At 35.5% G+C, this 21861-nt stretch overlaps 1 non-coding gene across 1 annotated transcript; it reads right to left on the reverse strand.

The window, feature by feature from the left end:
• Positions 1–21159: 21159 nt before the first annotated feature.
• LOC132310639 (small nucleolar RNA R71) lies at positions 21160–21266 on the reverse strand. Its single transcript, XR_009482661.1, has one exon. It is a non-coding gene; the product is annotated as a small nucleolar RNA R71 (small nucleolar RNA).
• Positions 21267–21861: the final 595 nt, after the last annotated feature.

A 21861-nucleotide genomic window follows, 5' to 3' on the forward strand; every position in this document is an offset into this window, starting at 1 on the left:
AGGTTTTAATGACCCGGTCATTTTTCTTCCTTTTCTTTTTCTCAGATTTTAACGGATATTTTTTTTCCGTTGTCTTTTCCTTTTTGGGTTCGGTTTTTCATCACTTGATGTTGTCTCGAGTGCTTTGGAATGATTTTCGAGACTCTTTTCCTTGGATTGACAACTTCCTTTTGGGATTGGGTCATTTCCATATTTTATTTTTCCGAAAACTATTCACATTTTGTCTTTTTCTCGTTTATCCTTTTCCTTTCACAACCTCACTTTTTGTGCTCGGATTTCATTTCAGTTTTGCATGCATTCATGATATTTGATTTCCATGATAGTGGTATTTTTACTTTTCTAGAAAAGCATGTTGATTGCTTATTTCCTTCATAAAGGGGCATTAATGCATACTTTAGTGTAATTATTCTTAACTTGTGGGGTTTTAGTGTAATTAAATAAAGTAATTATTTTTCATCTTGGGGACCATTTTGAAATTAAATTTGGAAGATATTTTCAAAAAGGACATTTTTGTAATTTTTGAAAAGTGTGACAAGTGTCACACTCTCATTGGTCCACTTGTTGACATTTGTGTGGAAACACTTTGATGCATTGGATGATGACATTTGGAGGGTGAGGATTCACCCACTTGTTGGCCTAGGATTGGTGCACTTGTTGGCTTGGATGGTTGACAAGTGTAGGTATGGGATTAAGACTAGGAAGGAGACATGGATTGCTGACAAGTGTAAGTTCACAATTTAGTTTTGCAAATATATTTGGGCCACTTTAGGATTGTGGTTTTAAAGGAGGGTTTTTGTGCAATTGACCATAGATGTGTGTGTTGACCATGGTGTAGGATCACATAGTGAGTGGAGGATTTCTATTTCCTCCACTCACACATTTTCACATTTTCATCTCTTTATTCCTCACCACAAAACCCTAGCCTCTATGGATGAAGCTTGAAGCTTTAGGCATTGACCTTGATCTTTGAGGCCCTTCCACTTACTTTAGACCATAAAGCTTGGAATACTTTTTGTTCCCCTTATCCTCCTCTTTAAAACCCTTGAAGGATCTAGCGTAACTCCTAGTTTTGCTTTGGTATCTAGAGATTCAATTCTCTAGTGAGGTATTGATCTATTATTTTGAAGTATTTTTATGTCATTATTGAGTGTTTTACATTCATAGAAGAGAAGGACTTATATTCTGCCCTTAAACTGTTTTACCTTGAAATAAATCATGTCAAATTAAATATATAGCATGAAAATATAATCAATTAGCTTCCATTTAGTTTTGGTTTCATGTAATTTTGATTTAAAATGAATTAGTTATGAATTTTTGAAGTTGCAAGCTAGTTGCTGAAAATTTAAATCTTTTCGTATCTGGTCTGGAAACAAATTTTTATATAGAGCTGTGGTGCTTCAATTACCTTGAACTTTTTACTGGAACTTTCCCCATGGATTTTACACTACTCAGAATTTTTTCACGATTTTAGAGCATTTCTAAATTTTTTTAAAAATCCAAAACTATCTGTTGTCCATGTTTTTATTGCAACTGGAAAACATATTTTTAGATGATTTATTTCACTAACCTTTTGACATTGGATTATGGCTTAAATTTCCAGTTTAACACTCTCATATGTTTACTTCCAAAATAAATTAGGTTTACCTAATTTGGATGTCAAATGAATTTTTCATGAATTTTCAAAGTTGGAAGCTACAGGCTGAAAATGTGTTTTCTGGGCAGAATTTGTTTCAAAGTTGTGGGTCAAAACTGTTTCAATTAGGAAAATATTTTGTTAAACTAAATTGATATTATTAAATTACAGTGTTTAAGCTTTCATTGGGCGTTGGATTCATTTAATTTGGATTAGAATTGAATTTTTTATGAATTTCCCAAGTTGAAGGTAACAAGCTGAAATATATGTCTTGCAGACCAAAAATTTGGGCCGATTTCACTTCGGTGGCAATTGGAATTTTCATTCCAATTGACATAGGGGATGTTCTAGGCTTTTGTGTGTGTTTGTATTGAGTGTTTAGCATGATTATACAACTTAATTGCATGCCTTGTATCGATTCTAGAAAATTAGTATTAATTATTTCTTTGTATGAAATTTAATTCACAAGGATGTATATAACTTAGAACGGAATTGTGGCATGCTAGAAAATCATGTTTTAATATGTTTGTTAACATATATTAAATTGGTATTGATTGAATAAAAATTGCATATTTTATTTAATATTTATCTTTTGTGAAAGATTGAATCCCATGGCCGTACCTTGCATGAAATTGACTTGTGATATGCTTTTAAATTTTGTCTTGACATATCGTTTAACGTACTTTAATTTGAAAGCATTTGGACAAGTATGAAAATCTAGAGATTTTAATTAAAATGATTAATTAAAATCTAATTAAGGGTTCCATTGGCCTAATTAAGTGTTTAACTTGATATTTGTGATAACTATGACTTATGTTCTAGTATATGTTAATTTGGAACCATTTGATATTGTTTTAGAAGTTAGGGATTTGATTTTCATGATTTAATTAAATTCCACTTTATTGTTCTTATGGCTTAATCGAGTTTTGATGTGGTGTATGTAATGACCATGCTATATTGTTTATCATGTATTAATTGGAGGCCATTGGATTAAGATTTGAAACCTAGGGAATTTAATTAGTTTATTGATTAAATTCTGTTTCTATTGTATTATTGATTAACTCATGTATTTGACATTGATAGTATGTTTAAAGCATGACTTTTGACTTATAATGAATTTATGAGTTTATGTTTTCAATATTGGGTTATATTGTTATAGCGTGTAACGAATCGCACTTTGAAGATTCGACATTGTCATCCTATAGTAGTTGTGGATTTAGAGCATGTATTGTGTGGTTACAATCTACTTGTGCATGGAAGGTGACTTCGTGCATTATATAAATCATGTATAAGTTGTGAACTTATTTGGCTTATTTTGGAATCACTTGGGACATTGTTTTGTTAGATGGCTAGAGTTTGGCTCTAGTACGGGGACGTGAGCCCTCTAAGTCAAAAGTTCACGCGTTGGGTAGGCTGCCTGGGGGTTAGTAGCTCCAAATTAGCCCTAAGAAATTCGCGCGTTGGGTAGGCTGCCTGGGGGTTAGTAGCTCCAAATTTGCCTTATCTCGGCGAAAATCCGAGCTGTGATGTCTAAGTCTTCCACTATTTGTTTTCGCATTCAATTCCAAGTTTGCAATCATGTTTATATTGTGACTTTTGGTTTTGGCAATCGGCGATTTGATGTTATTAAGTACACCTAAATTGTTATATTTAGTTGATTTCACACTTTTAGATTTCTAGTTGATAACTTAGAGAATCTATGTCTTGATGTATGGTATTAGATATTCTAATTATACTAGATTGCTATATTTAGTTGATTTAGCATTTAGATTTCAAGTTGATAACTTTGAGAATCTATATTTAGTTGCTTTGTGTAAGCATGTTTCTATCTAGTTGCTTTATGTAAGCATGTTATATCTTGTTGCTATGTGTAGCATGCTCTTGTGTTGTTGAATTTGCATAAAGGATGTGTTTTGTGCTAGAAATGATCTAGGGTAACTTAGGATGCTTCCGTAGTCTCATCTCGACATAGACGTTAGGTGGCATGAGCCCCTTTAACATGTTTCACCTTAAGGTGATAAAATTGTAAAACGTTAGGTCGATGCATGCTCATTTCCTACGAGTAGCTTTATGTTGCTCACCCCAAAGTTACTAGGGCATATTTCAGGCACAGGATACAAGATTGGAGATTTGCACTTGCTTTGGTGATTTGCAGAATTGAAATTTCTTTAGAAGCATTCTTGTTCACATGCAAGTGTTAGCATGTTTAAGTTTTGCCTATGAAATGTAATTTTTCCAACTTAGAGGTTTGATATGTTAAATATTATAAATAAATTGTAATAAGGCCATAGGCCATTTCAGCATGTTTAAAATGTTGTTTTACACTTGCGTGTATGTTCACATCATCACACACTTGCATATAATTAAGTTTGATCATGCAATGGGGGATTCAAGTGAGGCTTAAAGTTTTTTTTTTAGTTTTGGTGTCCGTAGTCTAGTTTAAACTAGATTTTGTCCCTTTGATTGTCATTGGTGCCATAGGGTACCATTTGACCCTTTTCATGTTAGCTTTCGCTTCCGCATTTCAGATCTGTTTTGGGTCATCACAGGACGTACCGGGTTGGAAAACTTGGGCCGTCACAAAATATACAATTAAATCATTGGAAACAATATATAAATTCAATAATTGCATTTAATGAAAATCACTAGATTTCAAAACATATCTAAATGAAGTAAGGCTAATATTGTTAAAGATCAAGTCTAGGCCTTAAACAATATGAAGTTATAAGTTGATTTCATACAAGGTACAACTATATACAAGTCTTAAGAATTAAAGGAAGAAATGCGTACAACTTATATTCACTTCTAAAACACATACAACACTAAGATTATAAACATGAAAACACCCCCTACCTCAATAGAGAATATAATCTCTAGAATCCCAAGCAAAAGAACTCAAATCGAACAACCGGACAAAGATATTCTAGAGATGGATGAGGGGAAGATTTTGTATTTCAAAAGTTAAGCCAAAAAGTAAGGAGAAGAAGTTCAAAACCAAGGTGCAAGGTCTAGGGTTCAAGAACAACAATGGAAGCAAGGGTAAGAGGTTAGAGAAGATAAAACGAAATCTCTAATTTCTCCACTCACATAGGTCAAAGATAGTCAAAAACACACACTCAAACACTACCTCTCTCACACACAAAGGCAAGACTCCATCCTAGGCCTACATTTGTCACCATCCTAAGCCTCCTCCCAAGGCTTCATCTACACCTTACACTTGTCTACATCCTAAGCCAACAAGTGGACCAATCCTAGGCCACCAAGTTGATGAATCCTCACCCTCCACATGTCATCATCCAAGGCTCGTAAGTTTCACCAATAAGATGCCTACAAGTAAACCAATAAGAGTGTGACACTTGTTATATTTTTTAAAAATTACAAAAGGTCCCTCCCCAAAATATCTCACAAAATAAATTACAAAATAGTCCTTAAGATAAATATCCCAAGAAAATTTGATTACGTAAAACACCACGTAAAATGAAAATGTTTCTGAAAAAACTATGCATCCACGCCCTTACAGGGAAAAGTAAACAAGTAGCATACTTTTCTACAAAAGTAAAGCTACGCATTTCATGGAAATCAAATAAAGTGAAAGAATGTGAAGTCAAAAATCAAATCCAAGCACGAAACTAAACTCAAAACCCTACCTCGGGTCTCCAAAACCCTAAGGTTACACGAAAAAAAAAAAATTATGGGAAAAAAGAAAGAAGGAAAATGACAATGTCATTACAACCTTCCCACCTTAAAGGAATTTCATCCCCAAAATTCGACCTCGACAAAACAAAAAGCCAACCCAGGATAACTATGGGGTACGTCTTCGAGTATCCCACATAACACGCTACAACAGTGAACCCAAAACTAAAAGAAAACACGCAGACTAATGCCACTTGCACCTACGTGTTCGTGACACAACACACACAACTACTTCTACCAAAAATGGCTCTTTCCCAATGTAATTTGCACCCATGTGCTCATGATATAACACTCCCAAAAGAAAGATGACCATACGGCCACACTGCATGCCAAAACTCAAACGCCGAATGCAAAGTCACATCAAAGAAAAGATCATCGAGTACTAAAAGACAACTCTTAAGGCCTTGAGATCAACAAAAGAATAGGAGGTTACAAAACCGTGAAAACATCTCCTAACGAACTAACATACGGATCCAACGACAATCACCAAAAGAACCTCAAGATGACTACATATCGAATCAAGGTTACTGGCAAAAAGCAATATGGCAGTACAAATAGTGATTAGAACCCATCCACAACGTACTCAAATATGTGGTAGCATCAATGGTGCCTAGTGCCTGCCAACATTTACTCGTCAATAAAGTAGCATCGACGACAACTAGCACTCGCCCATGGCAAACAATTTTGTACAGTAGCGAAGTAGTACAAAGCAATAATTCATAACATGCCCCCATTAGATCTACTCGTAAAACCTATCAATATAAATGACATCATTGTCACAAAGCAACCATTGCCAAAAACATTATGGGAACCAGGCATTTGTGAGAGTTAGGATACGGTTCAAAGACGTCCTGCAGAACTATTTTGGCCAATCCCAAACCTTCGACAACAATGTCATAGGAACCACTATGCTTAAGGCATCAATCCTCAACACACGCAAAATTGACAACTCCTACGTCTCAAAACACCACTATTAATAACACCAGTCACGAATCCGAAGCCAGATAAGTTTGTGCCCTCAAGCTAATGGATCAGACTTCACAAAATCAGAAAACATTACTGATAAGTTGTAATACCCCTAATTTTAAAAAGGATAGTCTCGGTATTTTATTAATGAGTTAATTGTGTTTTTAATTCTTTATTTGATTTCTTGGTTATTTGTTTAATTGTTTATATGAATTAGTTAATTTATGTGTTAGTTAATGTGTATTTGGGTTCTTAAATGTTAGGTGTTTTCTTCTAATAAAATGGTTAGGAATTAAATATCTTAAATGGTTGTTTTATTTTATTTTATTTTAATTTTAATGGTTATGGATAGTAATCATGGGCCAACCAATTGGGTTCCATGGATTACTTGGATAAGGGATTTAATGGATACGGATAAATACCCAAGGATAGGGTATATGTATATATATATAATTAAATATACATATATTTATTTAAGGAAAGTCCTTTGGTAATAATATAATGTATTTATTTTACGTAGATAAAAATAATATACATAGATTATACGTAACACATATTTTAGTTACCTTTTTAGTTTTTTTATTTTATTTTATTTTTCTTTATTAATTGGATGCGGATTGGGAAAATGAATAGGGTTAATATGTGGTCTGTAAATATATAACTATAGGGTTGAAAAAAGGGGCTAGAAATATATCACGTATATTTTAGAGAGAGAGAGAGAAAGAAAGAGGAAGAAGGAAGAGGAAGAGGAAGAGGAAGAAGAAGAAGAAGGGGGCTAGGGTTTTATCAAATCCCTAAAGGCAAGTTCTTGTTCTACACTTCTCCTTTGATCTGTGGAATTTATATCTCTAGTTTAATCTTAGGATTATTTAAAGAACCATTAAAACTAGAATTTATAATTTAATTGATTTAGAATGTAGGTTTTATAAATTTATTTTTCATGGTTGTTCTTTTGTATAAATTAATAAATTCATGATTTGATTTGATTACTTTATGTTTTGTTGCATGTTTTACATGATGTATTTTCATAACTGTGTATTGATGGAACTTAGAAACATACCTTAGAATCCTTAAACAATAAATATTTGGGTTCACAGTAGAATTCTAGGTTGAATTGCGTAAACAGGGTTTGAGTTGTTGATACAATGCTCGAGCCTTGGGGACCAAGCTCGAGCCATGGATGAAAAGCTCGAGCCTATAAGGAAAAGCTCGAGCAATTGGGTGTCAAGCTCGAGCCTGAGAAGGAAAGCTCGAGCAATTAGGTGAAAGGCACGAGCCTAAAGTAGGATACTCGAGCCTGAAGTAGGGTGCTCGAGCAATTGGGACAAAAGCTAGAGTTTTACCTGGAGAAGTTTCGGAAACTACGTTGTATTATTTTTTTATTGAAGTTGAGGAGTCCTAAACATCAAATAAGGACTAGGAATGAGATTAAATAAATTTTGAACAAACTTAATTTATTAACATATGCTATTTGATTCTTTGAGGAATGAATGGACTTAGTTTTTAATTTGTTCTAACAATTAAGATTAAATGTATAGCATGAATGGTATATGGAGAATGCTTAAGTGATTGTATAGTAAAATATCAATCTATTTAAGATTCAGTATGTGTAGGATATGTGATGTAGGAAGCTTAAATAAATTTTAAGTTGTTCCTATTTTGTGATACCATGATATAATATTATTATATTTAACTCTGGATTATTTTATGTACTTTCGAAATTATTACATCAACTATTGGATTGTGTGGATGTAGTGCACCAGTATGGGATGGTGGCACTTTAGGGATGGATTAACTTATCAGTTAAATCCTACCTATTTTATAAAGGAACGGATTAACTAAAATGTTAAGTCCTACTTATATTTATGTCAGGTCAACTGGACAAGTTAGATGATACATAGTGAATTAATTTAGATTGGATATATATATATAATGATATATGTCTTGATATGAGCTTGAGTCTCAGGATCATGGTTAAGGTGCGTATATTGCCCGGGATGTGTAGCTAGATATAGTGTAGTTGTTTCCCTGATAGGTCTAGGTACTCATGCCCACTATATGTGTGTTTTGCATGTTGCCTATTATTCAGGTTGAGACAACCTTATAGTCTAGTGAGGTTCCTTTAGTGTGTGTGTGTATATATATATATATATATATATATATACGGACTACTTAGCTATTGCATGGGTTAGCTATAGATATATAGTTTCTCCAGTCTTTGTTTGGGTTGTCGTAGAAAGAACTTGTTCATGGGCCTGACCCACTATTATTATTTCTCAGGTGCTCATCAGTTCTAAACATAGAGTTTGTTCATACTGAGTAGAGACAGTCCACATCATTCTTCCGGTTCTACGTAGGACTCTCTTTATGTTTTAGTTTCAGATTATGGTTATGTTGAGTTGTTTTAGTTGGAATATTATTAGGGCTCCAATAGATGGATTCCCGAGTTGTAATGATAATTTAAGGTTTTGGATAATTCATTTAGAGGATATATTATTTAGTTTTCTTTTCAGCTATTTTATTCATTCTTAGTTATTTCTTTTGTATTCTATGTTCATTTACATACTTAATTGTTTGGTATCCCTCAGATCTGTGCTCAGACTTAATCACCCGTAGCTCTAGAATCAAGGGGTATCACAGTTAGTATCAGAGCACTCCAGGTTCAACTGTCTCTAGGGATCTATCGTTTTAAGAATTCTGCATAGCCTATTCTCTTGTGTAGAGCTTAAGTTTAGGATTCGTTGTATTCTTTTACGGTTCATTTAAAATTGTGTTGATGTCTGTCTTTCTATGTTAACGGAATGGTTAATGCTAGAACCAAATGGAATAATAGGCAACGAAGGGAAGTGGCATGTAGGTAGCAAGATCTCCTACAATGTCAACTAATAGAGGAAGAGCAGCAATTGCCTGGATTTCAGGACGATGGTGGTCAGTTGCATAAAGAGTAGGAGGAAGTTCAGCAGACTCGGGATCAGGGAAGAGATCCATAGTATCCTCCTCATCTCAATGACCTCTTTGCTCGGGCTATAAAAACTGGAGTAACAACTGCACTTCGGAATCAGCCACAGGTTCAACAACTACCTATACCAACATCAGTGGTTTAGACTGATCCTTAGAAAAAGGTTAGGAGTTCTTCACAAAGGGGAGCCCACCTGAGTTTACAGGCTCTACTGATACGAAAGCAGCTCATCGATGGGAGAAGGATATCGAACGACATCTTCTCAGGGTTCAGTGCATATAGGTTCAAAAGCAAATGCTTGCTACCTTTAAGCTTGTCAGGGATACACTCCAGTGGTCTGACGACTGGCCGTTCGTAAAAGCCAAAATTGATGTGGTGAATGTGCGGTTCAAGAAAATCCTTTTTGGTCAAGTTTAAATTTATAAAAACCACTACCACCACTACTACTAACGTAGCAAGAGTGAGTAGGGATTGTCCCAAGGGATTATGAGGATCGAGCAATGTCGTGGAATCACAATTAGGGCTAGTAGGTCGAGTGATCAAACAATTGGTTGGTTGGTTGATTAAAGAGCAACTAAATTAAACTAAGTAATAGCAAAAGAGTGTAATTAAGAGTAAGTAAGAGAGAGAGAGAGATCTTGGGGTTTAGAGATCACCACCAAGAAATGCATTCCTATATTATTGACAAGTGATTAATGAGGGCAAATGGTATGTTGCAAAATTGGTGTGTGTGAATTTGGTTGATTCAACAAGCAAGGATGACTAGTTAAGCATGTATTATCTAAACATCATGTGAAAGGCACAATATATCTAAGCAATGAAACATATATTGTCTAAACAACATGTGAAAGGCACAATAAATCAAAACAAGTCATTAATCCTTTCATTAAGCTCACAATCCAAATACAACCCAAAGATAGAGACATATGCTAATTGCATTCAAAAGCTTGGATCATCAAACAACAAGCATGGATTGTCCTCCCATTTAACACTACACTACAACTATACTACATCTACACTACTAGCATGAAAATAAAATAAGGGAGAGGCACAATCCATCAAGAGATAAGCATGAACCATCAAGAGAATCACAAAAGCATTCTTTTAAGCACAATGTTTTGACAATCTCCAAATTTATAGCATCAATACATATAGACATACATCAATAACATAAGAAATAGAGATAAGCACATGAACATCTATTGTAGCATACATAGACATATGGATAGAATGAAATGACCTATTGGAAGCATTAAACCACATAAATCATTGAATAAACAAGATCTATATCTATATCAAAGTGTCAAAACAATAATTACAACACTAATCCCTCAATAATACACAAGATTAAGATATAGAAAGCATGCTTGGGGCTAACTCTAGCCCCAAGAGGATGTCTAGCCACTCATGGTGATGATACTCCAACCCTCAAGGGCTAATTCCATGGTTGAAATCTACTCCTTGTTGAAGAGTCTCCAATAGTGTCTCTAACCTCCTCCTCCTCTAAGCTTCCTCTCCAAGAGATGATATGAAAATAATGTTGGCTCCCTCTTGTAAAAGCAATCCTTATCCTTATATAGGTAGGCCAAAATGACACCCAAAATGAGCTGGGGTCATGCACACAATATTCCCTAATGATTGGATAAAGGACAACTTTCAATGACATGGAATTTTAACTTTTTCGCACTGGAGGAAGTTCGATCGATCAAACCTCGAACTTGGATCGATCGAAAGTAAGTGAGATCGATCGAACTTAGGTTGGATTGATCCAACTGGGTGAGCTTTTTAGAAAAAGACAAATCTGAGATATTTATGGGAGATATTTATGGGAAAAGAACAAAAGTGGTTAGTGAGTGGTACAGCTGTGGATAGGATCAATCATTTGAATAAGGACAAAAGTGTTCGATCGATCGAAGGATGGTGTTGGATCGATCAAACTTTTGGACTTTATGCTTTTGGGTCAAGGCTTGGATCTATCTTGAAGTGCTGAGATCGATCATTGTTCGATCAATCGAACCTTGAACTTGGATCGATTGAACTTTGCTGCTTGCCACCTTTGGTTTCATTTACTTCTTTCTTTCTCCACTTTGCTCCTTTCTTTTATTAATCTAAGAATTGCTTCAATTAAGCTCTTATTTGGCTGAGTTAGCTTATTTTTGGGATAAGTGCCTGAAAAATGAAATAATACGAAATCAATCTAAAATGGTAAAGTAAGATAGATAAAGGTACTAGAATGCCTAAGCTTAAGGGGTTTAAATATACACTTTTCAGTGTTCATCATGGCCGGAGTCAGTTACCACCGTAGAGGAGAGGACTTTATTTACCTAAGAGTAGTTCAGTATTAGCTTCAACGAGAAGTACTTTTCATATGCAGTCAGGACAACTATGAAGACAGAGTTCCTTAATCTAGAGCAGGGGAACATGACAGTGGCAGAGTATAAGCAGTAGTTCACGCACTTATCTTTTTTTACTCCAGATGAGGTGGATACAGAGGAGAAGAAACGTAATACTTTCGTTAAGGAACTTATGTGGTATATTAAGAGATTTATTATAGGTAGTCCGGCCTACACTACTTATGCTCAGGTGATAAATGCTGTTCTACAGCAGTATCAGTTAACTTTGGACTTCAGACAGGCTAGGGGTGAGAAACTGGGTGACAGAGACTCTGCTAATCAGCCAGCTGAGAAAGGGAACAACAATGGACATCGACACAATGATAAGGGTAAATTCCAGGGACAACAGTCTTGGAAGAAGCACAAAGATGGTTCAGATGCTCACAGAGATAGAGCACCTATTTAGAGGCAGCAGATTGGGGGACCACAGGCAGGACAAGGTCAGCCACAGGCAAACCAACAGAGGAGGAAATTTGGCACTTTCCGGGGGAGTTGCTATAATTATAGAGAGTTTGGTCATACTTCCAAGTAGTATCCTAAAGTAGGACAGGGATAGGGACAGCATGTGCAACAGGGACAGAGGGCACCATTACCTTTACCCGCTCGACAGATTCCATAGATTTAGGGACAGACATATCCAGCTTTACCAGCACTACTACAGCCTCAGGGACAGGCACTATAGCAGTTGCATTATGGCAGGGTGTATAACCCCATGCCACAGGATGTTCAGGCGCCTCAGGCTGTTGAGGGTATGATTCCTATTCATGGTAGATCTGGTCATGTTTTATTTGACATAGGTGCTACACATTCATTCGAGTCTAGTACTTTTATTGCATTATCTGGGATGACGACGCGACTGTGCGATAGACCTCATGGTATTTCAACACTTATGGGCGATACAGCTATTTTACATGAGAGTGATGGGCCTATGACATTAGATATTGGTAGACTTCAATTTCTAGCCAATCTATTGGTCCTGGACATACACACTTATGATGTGATACTCGGGATTGATTGGTTATCTCATTACCATGCCCAAGTTAATTATTATAATAGGTCTATTATTTTCACTATACCTAGTCAGGATATGTATGTCGTTGCTATGCCACATTCTAACGGGGTTTCTAGCATTTATTTGTTTCATATGGAGGAAGAGATCGAAGAGGAGATTACTGTGTCACTGGATAATATACCAGTTGTATAGGAATTTCCAGATGTTTTTCAAGAGATTCCAAGGTTGCCACCTAGTCGAGGGATAGACTTTGTTATTGATTTAGGTCTAGGCACTACGCCTATTGCTAGGGCACCATACAGGATGGCACCAGTGGAGATGCGTGAACTGAGAGATCAGATTCAGTAATTGCTCAAACAAGGTTTTATTCATCTGTATACTTCACTTTAGGGAGCGCCAGTTTTATTTGTGAAGACGAAGGATGGTTCACTTCGCCTATGTATAGATTACTGGGAGTTGAAGGATCAATGATCTTTTTGATCAGCTGAAGGGAGCTACATACTTCTCTAAGATTGATCTGCATTTTGGATATCATTAACTTCGGGTTAGGGAGCAAGATGCTCCTAGGACAGCTTTTCTCACTAGATATGGTTCTTATGAGTTTCGTGTCATGCCTTTCGGATTGACTAACGCACCAGCAGTCTTCATGGATTTAATGAACAGAATCTTCAGGGCTTACTTAGATAAGTTTGTTATCGTGTTCATTGATGATATTTTCGTCTATTCTAAGACAGAAGACAATCATACTAGACAATTTTGTACAGTGTTGCAGACGCTTTGTGAATAGCAGTTATATGCCAAATTCGAGAAGTGAAGTTTCTGGGTTATGTAGTGTCAGAGAAGGGGATAGTGGTGGATCCGGCCAAGGTTTTAGCAGTGGTAGAGTGGGGACAACCTACCTCACCTACAGAGATTCAGAGTTTTCTGGGACTGGCAAGATACTATCATAGATTCATTCAGGGGTTCTCGAAGATAGTGGGACCACTCACTCATTTGACTAAGAAGGGTGTACAGTTCATATGGGATGAACACTATCAGAAATCTTTTGATGAGCTAAAGAATAAGTTGACTTTTGCACCGACTCTGTCTACTCCACAAAGCGGGATAAAGTATCTTGTCTACACGAATGCTTCTTTGCAAGGTCTTGGGTGTGTTTTGATGTAGGAGGAACGACAAATTTTGTATGGACCTCGTAAGCTTAAGCCCTATGAGCTTAATTATCCAACACACGATTTGGAGTTAGCAGATGTGGTATTTGCCTTATGTATTTGGAGGCATTATCTGTTGGGAGAATTTTTTAGATTATTTAGTGATCACAAAAGTCTGCAGTATTTGTTCACTCAACGGGAGCTGAATATGAGACAGCGCAGATGGTTAGAGTTTGTGAAAGACTATCATTTCTTTATACAGTACCATCTAGGAAAAGCGAAAATGGTGGCAGATGTACTCAGTCCCAACCTTCTGGGAGTCTTTCTGCATTGTTTGCTAATAAATGGATTACTTTAAAGACTGTTAATGAGTTCTCTGATGCTTTTATGGCATGCATGGTAGTTACACCTTCGATCATTCATAAAGTATTGAAGGCACAACTCACGGATCAGCAGTATATTGATAAGGTTGCAGAGATAGCTTCTGAGACTATTCCATTCTATCACGTTGGGATTGATTGAGGGTTGAGGTACAAGGGGCATTTAGTAGTACCCTTTGCTGACGATTTAAGGAAGGACGTAATGACTGAGACTCACTGTTCTGAGTTTTCTATTCATCCAGGAAGAGATAAAATGTATCAGGATATGAAGAGGCAGTTTTGGTGGGCAGGTATGAAAAAGGACATTGTTATTTTTGTCTCTCAGTGTAGTACTTGTCAGATAGTCAAGATTGATCATCAGTGGCGCCCATGTTCTCTACAACCACTACATATACCAGAGTGGAAATAGGAGAGCATTTCTATGGATTTTGTTAAGGATTTGCCTAATTCATTTAAGGATCACAATTCCATTTGGGTCATCGTTGATAAGTTGACCAAATCAGCTCATTTCTTGCTTATTCGCACTGATTACACTTCAAAACAGTTGGCGAGACTTTACATAACAGAGATTGTGAAGTTGCATGGCATACCATTATTTGTTATATCGGATAGGGATTTGAGCTTTATATCGGGATTCTGGAAGAGTTTTCAATAGGCTTTGGGTACCGAATTGCATTTTAGTACTACTTGCCATCCTCAGATTGATGGACAGACTGAGAGGGTTAATCAGATCATGGAGGATATGCTTCATTCTTATGTCCTTGACTTTAAGGGTCATTGGGAGGACTATTTGCCACTCATGGAGTTTACATATAACAATAGCTTTCAGAAGACTATTGGTATGACACTATTTAAGTCTTTATGTGGCCGACCTTGTAGATCTCCTATTTGTTGGATGGAGGTTAGTGAGAGCAGATTTTTGGGTCTTGAGTTCATTGAGGATACCTCTAAAAAGATTGCTCTTATTAAGGATTGTATGCGCACTGCCTAAAGTAGGCAGAAGAGTTATGCAGATTGTTATACTCGTGCACTGGAGTTTTAGGTGGGAGATCAGGTTTTACTCAAAGTGTCTCCTATGAAATGAGTTATGCGCTTTGGGAAGAAAGGGAGGTTGTCACCACGCTTTGTCGGTTCTTTTATGATTACGGATCACATTGGAGCGGTGGCTTATCACTTAGCACTTCCAGACCATTTAGATCGTGTCCACAATGTGTTCCATGTTTCCATGTTACGAAAATTTCTTCGCGATGAAGATCGTTATCAGTATATTGATGTTGGTGAGATTGAGGTGCAACCGGATGCAACCTATGTAGAACCACCATATCATATTGACGACCGTAGGGATTAGATTCTTCGTAACAAGGTCATCCCTTTAGTCCGTGTCCAGTGGAGTCATCACAATGAGGCTGAATCTACTTGGGAACGGGAGGATGTCATTCGTTCAACTTTTTCAGACATAATGGATAAAGGTAAGGGCGAATTCCAAGGACGGAATTCCTTTTGTTAAGGGAGAAGAATGTAATACCCCTAATTTTAAAAAGGATAGTCTCGATATGTTATTAATGAGTTAATTATGTTTTTAATTCTTTATTTGATTTCTTGACTATTTGTTTAATTGTTTATATGAATTAGTTGATTTATGTGTTAGTTAATGTGTATTTGGGTTCTTAAATGTTAGGTGTTTTCTTCTAATGAAATGGTTAGGAATTGAATGTCTTAAATTATTGGTTTATTTTATTTTATTTTATTTTATTTCATTTTAATTTTAATTGTTATGGATAGTAGTCATGGGCCAACCAATTGGGTTCCATGGACTACTTGGATAAAGAGTTTAATGGATATGGATAAATACCCATGGATAGGGTATATGTATATATATATAATTAAATATACATATATTTATTTAAGGAAAGTTCTTTGGTGACAATCTAATGTATTTATTTTATGTAGATAAAAATAATATACATAGATTATACGTAACATATATTTTAGTTACCTTTTTAGTTTTTTTTTTTAAATTTTATTTTTCTTTATTAATTGGATGTGGATTGGGAAAAGGAATAGGGTTAATATGTAGCCTATAAATATATAACTATAGGGTTGGAAAAAGGGGATAGAAATATATCACGTATATTTTAGAGAGAGAGAGAGAAAGAATGAGGAAGAAGAAGAAGGAGGCTAGGGTTTTTATCAAATCCCTAAAGACAAGTCTTGTTATACACTTCTTCTTTGATCTGGGGAATTTATATCTCTATTTTAATCTTAGGATTATTTAAAGAACCATTAAAACTAGAATTTATAATTTAATTGATCTAGAACGTAGGTTTTACAAATTATATTTTTCATGGTTGTTCTTGTGTATAAATTAATAAATTCATGATTTGATTTGATTAATTTATGTTTTGTTACATGTTTTACATGATGTATTCTCATATATGTGTATTAATGGAACCTAAAAACATGCCTTAGAATCCTTAAACAATAAATATTAGGGTTTATAGTAGAATTCTAGGTTGAATTGCATAAACAGGGTTTGAGTCGTCGATACAGTGCTCGAGCCTTGGGGACCAAGCTTGAGCCATGGATGAAAAGCTCGAGCCTGTAAGGAAAAGCTCGAGCAATTGGATGTAAAGCTCGAGCCTGAGAAAGAAAGCTGAAGTAATTAGGTGAAAGGCTCAAGCCTGAAGTAGGATGCTCGAGCCTGAAGTAGGGTGCTCGAGCAATTGGGATAAAAGCTCGAGCCTTACCTAGAGAAGTTTCAAAAACAACATTGTATTATTTTTTATTAAAGTTGAAGAGTCCTAAACATCAAATAAGGACTAGGAATGAGATTAAATAAATTTTAAACAAACTTAAATTTATTAACACATACTATTTGATTCTTTGAGGGATGCATGAACTTAGTCTTTAATTTGTTCTAACAATTAAGATTAAATGTATAGCATGAATTATATATAGAGAATGCTTATAGTAAAATTTCAATCTATTTAAGATTCAGTATGTGTAGGATATGTGAGGTAGAAAGCTTAAATAAATTTTAAGTTGTTCCTATTTTATGATAGTATGATATAATATTATTATGTTTACCTCTGCATTATTTGATGTACTTCAGAAATTATTACATCAACTATTGGATTGCGTGGATGTAATGCACCAGTTTGGTATGGTGGCACTTTATGGATGGATTAACTTATCAGTTAAGTCTTACCTATTTTATAAGGGAACAAATTAACTAAAATGTTAAGTCCTACTTATATTTGTGTCAGTTCAGCTGGATAAGTTGGATGATACATAGTGGATTAATTTAGATTGGAGATATATATAGACATATGCCATGATATGAGCTTGAGTCTTAGGATCATGGTTAGGGTGCATATATTGCCAGCGATGTGTAGCTAGATATAGTGTAGTTGTTTCCCTGGTAGGTCTAGGTACTCATGCCCACTATATGTGCGTTTTACATATCGCCTACTATTTAGATTGAGACAACCTTATAGTCTAGTGAGGTTCCTTTAATGTGTATCTATATATATATGGATTACTTAGCTATTGCATGGGTTAGCGATAGATATATTGCTTCTCCGGTCTCTAGTTAGGTTGTCATAGAAAGAACTTGTTCGTGGGCCTGACCCACTATTATTATTTTTAAGGTGCTCGTCAGTTCCAAAAATAGAGTTTGTTCATGCTGATCAGAAGAAGTCCACATTATTCTTCCGGTTCTACGTAGGACTCTATTTATGTTGTAGTTTCAGATTATGGTTATGTTGAGTTGTTTCAGTTGGAATATTATTAGGGTCCACTAGATGGATTCCTGAGTTGTAATGATAATTTAAGGTTTTGAATAATTCATTTGGAGGATTTATTATTTAGTTTTCTTTTCTGCTATTTTATTCATTTTTAGTTATTTCTTTTGCATCTTGTGTTCATTTACATAGTTAATTGTTTGGTATCCCTCAGATCTGTGCTTAGACTTGATCACCCGTGGCTCTAGAATCGACGAGTATCACATAAGTGCTCAAATGTTGCATATTTTAGCACCTAAGTTAGGGTATTTTAGTCCTTTTATCTATCTTACTTTCCCGTTTTAGTTTTAATTTATGTTTTTGTCTATTTCGGGTCAATAAGGTTCAAACTGACTAATTTCAATTCATTAAGGCCTTTTTGATGTTAAACTGAGTCTTGGTGAGAAGTTGGAGCAAAATGAGGCTAAAGCTGAAAATTTTGTGTTTGATGGTTCCAGCTGATGTGTGATCGAACACACTATTGGTTGGATCGATTGATGGTTCCAACTGATGTGTGATCGATCACACTATTAGTTGGATTGATCGAACTTGTTGCTGAGCCTATAAAAAAATAGATCTAAAGCTCATTTGGAACCAACTCGGGTTGTGCTTGAAAGGAGAGATCCTCAGGCCAAGTTCTAACCTATTTGGGCTCAAAAAGCCTTGTATAAATGAGGGATTGAACCATTTTTGTAGAGAGATTCATATTTTTACATTGTAATTTTGATATTTTTGTAGTTTTCTCTTTCTAGAAAGCTTAGAGACTAGGGTTGGAAGAAAAGGGGGAAGTTGAAGCACAAGGGTTTGAAGAACATCTACACACACACATTCTCTAAAGAGCTTCAAAGAAGAAGAAAATGATGATAATACCATGCTTGGAGGAGGACCTTGTTGACACCTTGACCACCTCTACCACCATGGGCTAGATCTTCACTTAAGGCTTGGATGAACCCTAAGTCTTATGTAATCTAAACTCTTGTATTTCTATTTTTGGGGATTTATATATATTGTTGTGATTAGTGATTAGCCTTGTGAATGTTGATTTAATTCTTCCTAGTGATTCTCTATTTTAATTACATGTTGTCTTATGTGTGATTATTTGGAAATTGATCTTTATACCAGATTCTCTATGTTGGTTGCATGTTTATGTGTGATTAATTAAGGATTTAGTGATGGCTAAGCATTGTTTTCATTTAATGGGTTTGTAAATTAATTTGATGGATTATGCTTACACTTGATGGGTTGTTCTACAATTTAATTCATGTTTGTCGGTAGGTAGATAATCTATTCTTGATTTAATACTCCACACTTATTATTGCAAATTCCATGATTCTCTAGATTGATGTGAGCTCTCATTAGATACATTTGTTAACTGATTAATGGATTATTTGTCTTGGTGGGTTGTTCTACACTTAGTTTACTTGTTGGTTAGATAGACAATTCATATTTGCATTAGATAGTCCACACTTTTACATGCAAATTGTGTTTATGTTTATGGCCACATCTAGATTGCAACAATGTATTCCCCATTAATGGAAAGCAAGTGGTTAATGTATTCCCCATTAATGGAAAGCAAGTGGTTAATGTATTCCCCATTAATGGAAAGCAAGTGGTTAATTAGTGGTGATTCCAACACCCTAAGTCCTTTCTTCATATCTCTTAAATCCCTATCTCTCATTAGTTCACTTTAATTGCATTTTAATTAATTGTATCTTAGTGTAATTAACCAACCAACCCTCCTTTGCAATCATTTGATACATTAGAGTCGAAATTAAATTCTAACACATATAATCTCTTGGGACGATCCCTTCTCACTCATACTAAATAGTATAAGTGTTAAGCGGTTTATAAATTTAAAGTATGATGCCCACTTAACACTAATTTCCAAACTCAAAGTGTTGTACATTATTTTGTTCACACGCTCAAGTCACATCATAATTTTGGCACCGTTGTCGGGGATTAGCAACGCTGTATTTGGAATTGAAAAAGAATTAGTACTCTTTTAATCTTGTTTTTACTTTATTTTTATTTTGCTCTCATTTTTGTTCACTCTTGATTGGCTAGGTAGTTGGATCCAAGAGAAGTAAGCAAAGGAACTTCCAGGCAAAGCAAGCAAGCATAGAAAAGCAAAAGCAAAAATAAAAATAAAAATTGCAAAAGCAAAGCAAAAAGTTAAAAAAAAAAAAAAAATAAATAAAAAAAAATAAAAAAAAATAAAAAAAAAAAAAAATTCTCTTGAAGTTACTTAAGGACCCTTTGTGAGCTATTCTAACTCATCTTGCTTAGTTAAATCGTCGGCCTACACGAAGACATTTTATTTCATTGTTTATTGTCAGATCGCGTGGAAGCAACTTACTTTTGTACATTATTGAAAAGCATGGGAGTATGGGATCATTGTATGTGGAGGCTTGTTGTTGTTGATTGATTTGTGTTGTGGAGGAGAAGTGCTTGCTATTTGTGGTGTTGTTTGATTGTGTTGTTTTGCATTGTGCATACATGGTCGTAGGTCTTTAAATCCTCCTCTTGTTCCATTAAAACTTAATGTTGAGTTGATTGTTCATGACCCAAAGGGTAGGGGCAATTCAAGTGAGTCCATTGCATTGATGGATGACCATATTGAAGACCTTGGTTACATTGACCAACAAGGCATTCTTCACCCTAATGTACAACAATATGATAATATGCAAGTTCCATTAGGCATGCCTAGACCTTTTGTTCCACAATCACAATGCCAAGTTCTAATTGGAATGCCAAGGTCATTCTATGTGCCACCTCCACCTCCTAATGTCCAAGCTAACAATGGAGCTCATGTCGAGCCACCAATTGTGAATCCTCCCATTACTTTAAGAGATCACTGTGTGCCTAATGAATACAATGCACCAACATTCATTCGTCTTCCTCAATTTAGAGCACACCATTATGAAATCAAGGCACAAACCATTCAAATGCTTCCCAATTATTTTGGGCACCTACCAAAGAACTATATTAGCATTTACAGGAATATCTTGAGGTTTATTCCACGATAAAATATACGGACATGCCGAAAGAAGTTTTGAGGTTGAAACTTTTCCCATTCATACTAAAAGATAAGGCAAAATATTGGTTTAACAATTTAAGACCTCTTTCTATCACCTCTTGGGTAGAAATGCAACAAGAGTTCTTGAGAAAGTATTATCCTGTGTCAAAAACCAGTGCCATGAGAACTTTAATTTGTGAATTTTCACAAGGGAATGGGGAAATGTTGCATAAGGCATGGGAACGGTTGAATGATTTGCTTAGGTAGTGTCCTCATCATGACATTCCCAACTGGAAAATAGTTCAATATTTTTATGAAAGTTTGTCAGACACTTACAAAAGCATGGTTGGCGCCTCAATGGGTGGTTCATATTTGGACAAACATGAAGATGATGTGTGGCGTTTATATGAAAGCATGAGTGAAAACTCAATACACCAATCTTTGTCTTCTAAAAATGGTAAAAATGTAGGTGGAAGGAAGAATTCAAGCTTATACCAAGTGGACAATTCCAATAACATAGTCGCCAAGGTGAATTCCCTAACTCAAAGGTTTGATCAATTTTTGATCAACCAAAATTCAGCCCATCAAATGTCTTCCTCCCCTAATCATCTTAATCATCATCATCATTCCAATGAATCTTGCATGACTTATTCGAGTGTTTGGCATACTACTCCCAATTGTCCTCATGGACATGTGTATAGTAGGCACCATAAACAAGTCAATGCCACTTTTGTAAATCAAGGGAAAAATCCCTATGGCAATCATTATAACCCGGGGTGGAGAAATCATCCAAATTTTTCTTGGAAAAGCCAAGGGGAAGGCTCAAATCCTCCCCAAAGTGGTTTTCAAGGGAAATATGTTCCACCCCACATGCAAAGC

This window comes from Cornus florida, unplaced genomic scaffold (genome assembly GCF_030987335.1).
Source record: "Cornus florida cultivar Cherokee Brave unplaced genomic scaffold, ASM3098733v1 CherokeeBrave_3.0.0_Hap2_Chr05, whole genome shotgun sequence".
Lineage (NCBI taxonomy): Eukaryota > Viridiplantae > Streptophyta > Magnoliopsida > Cornales > Cornaceae > Cornus > Cornus florida.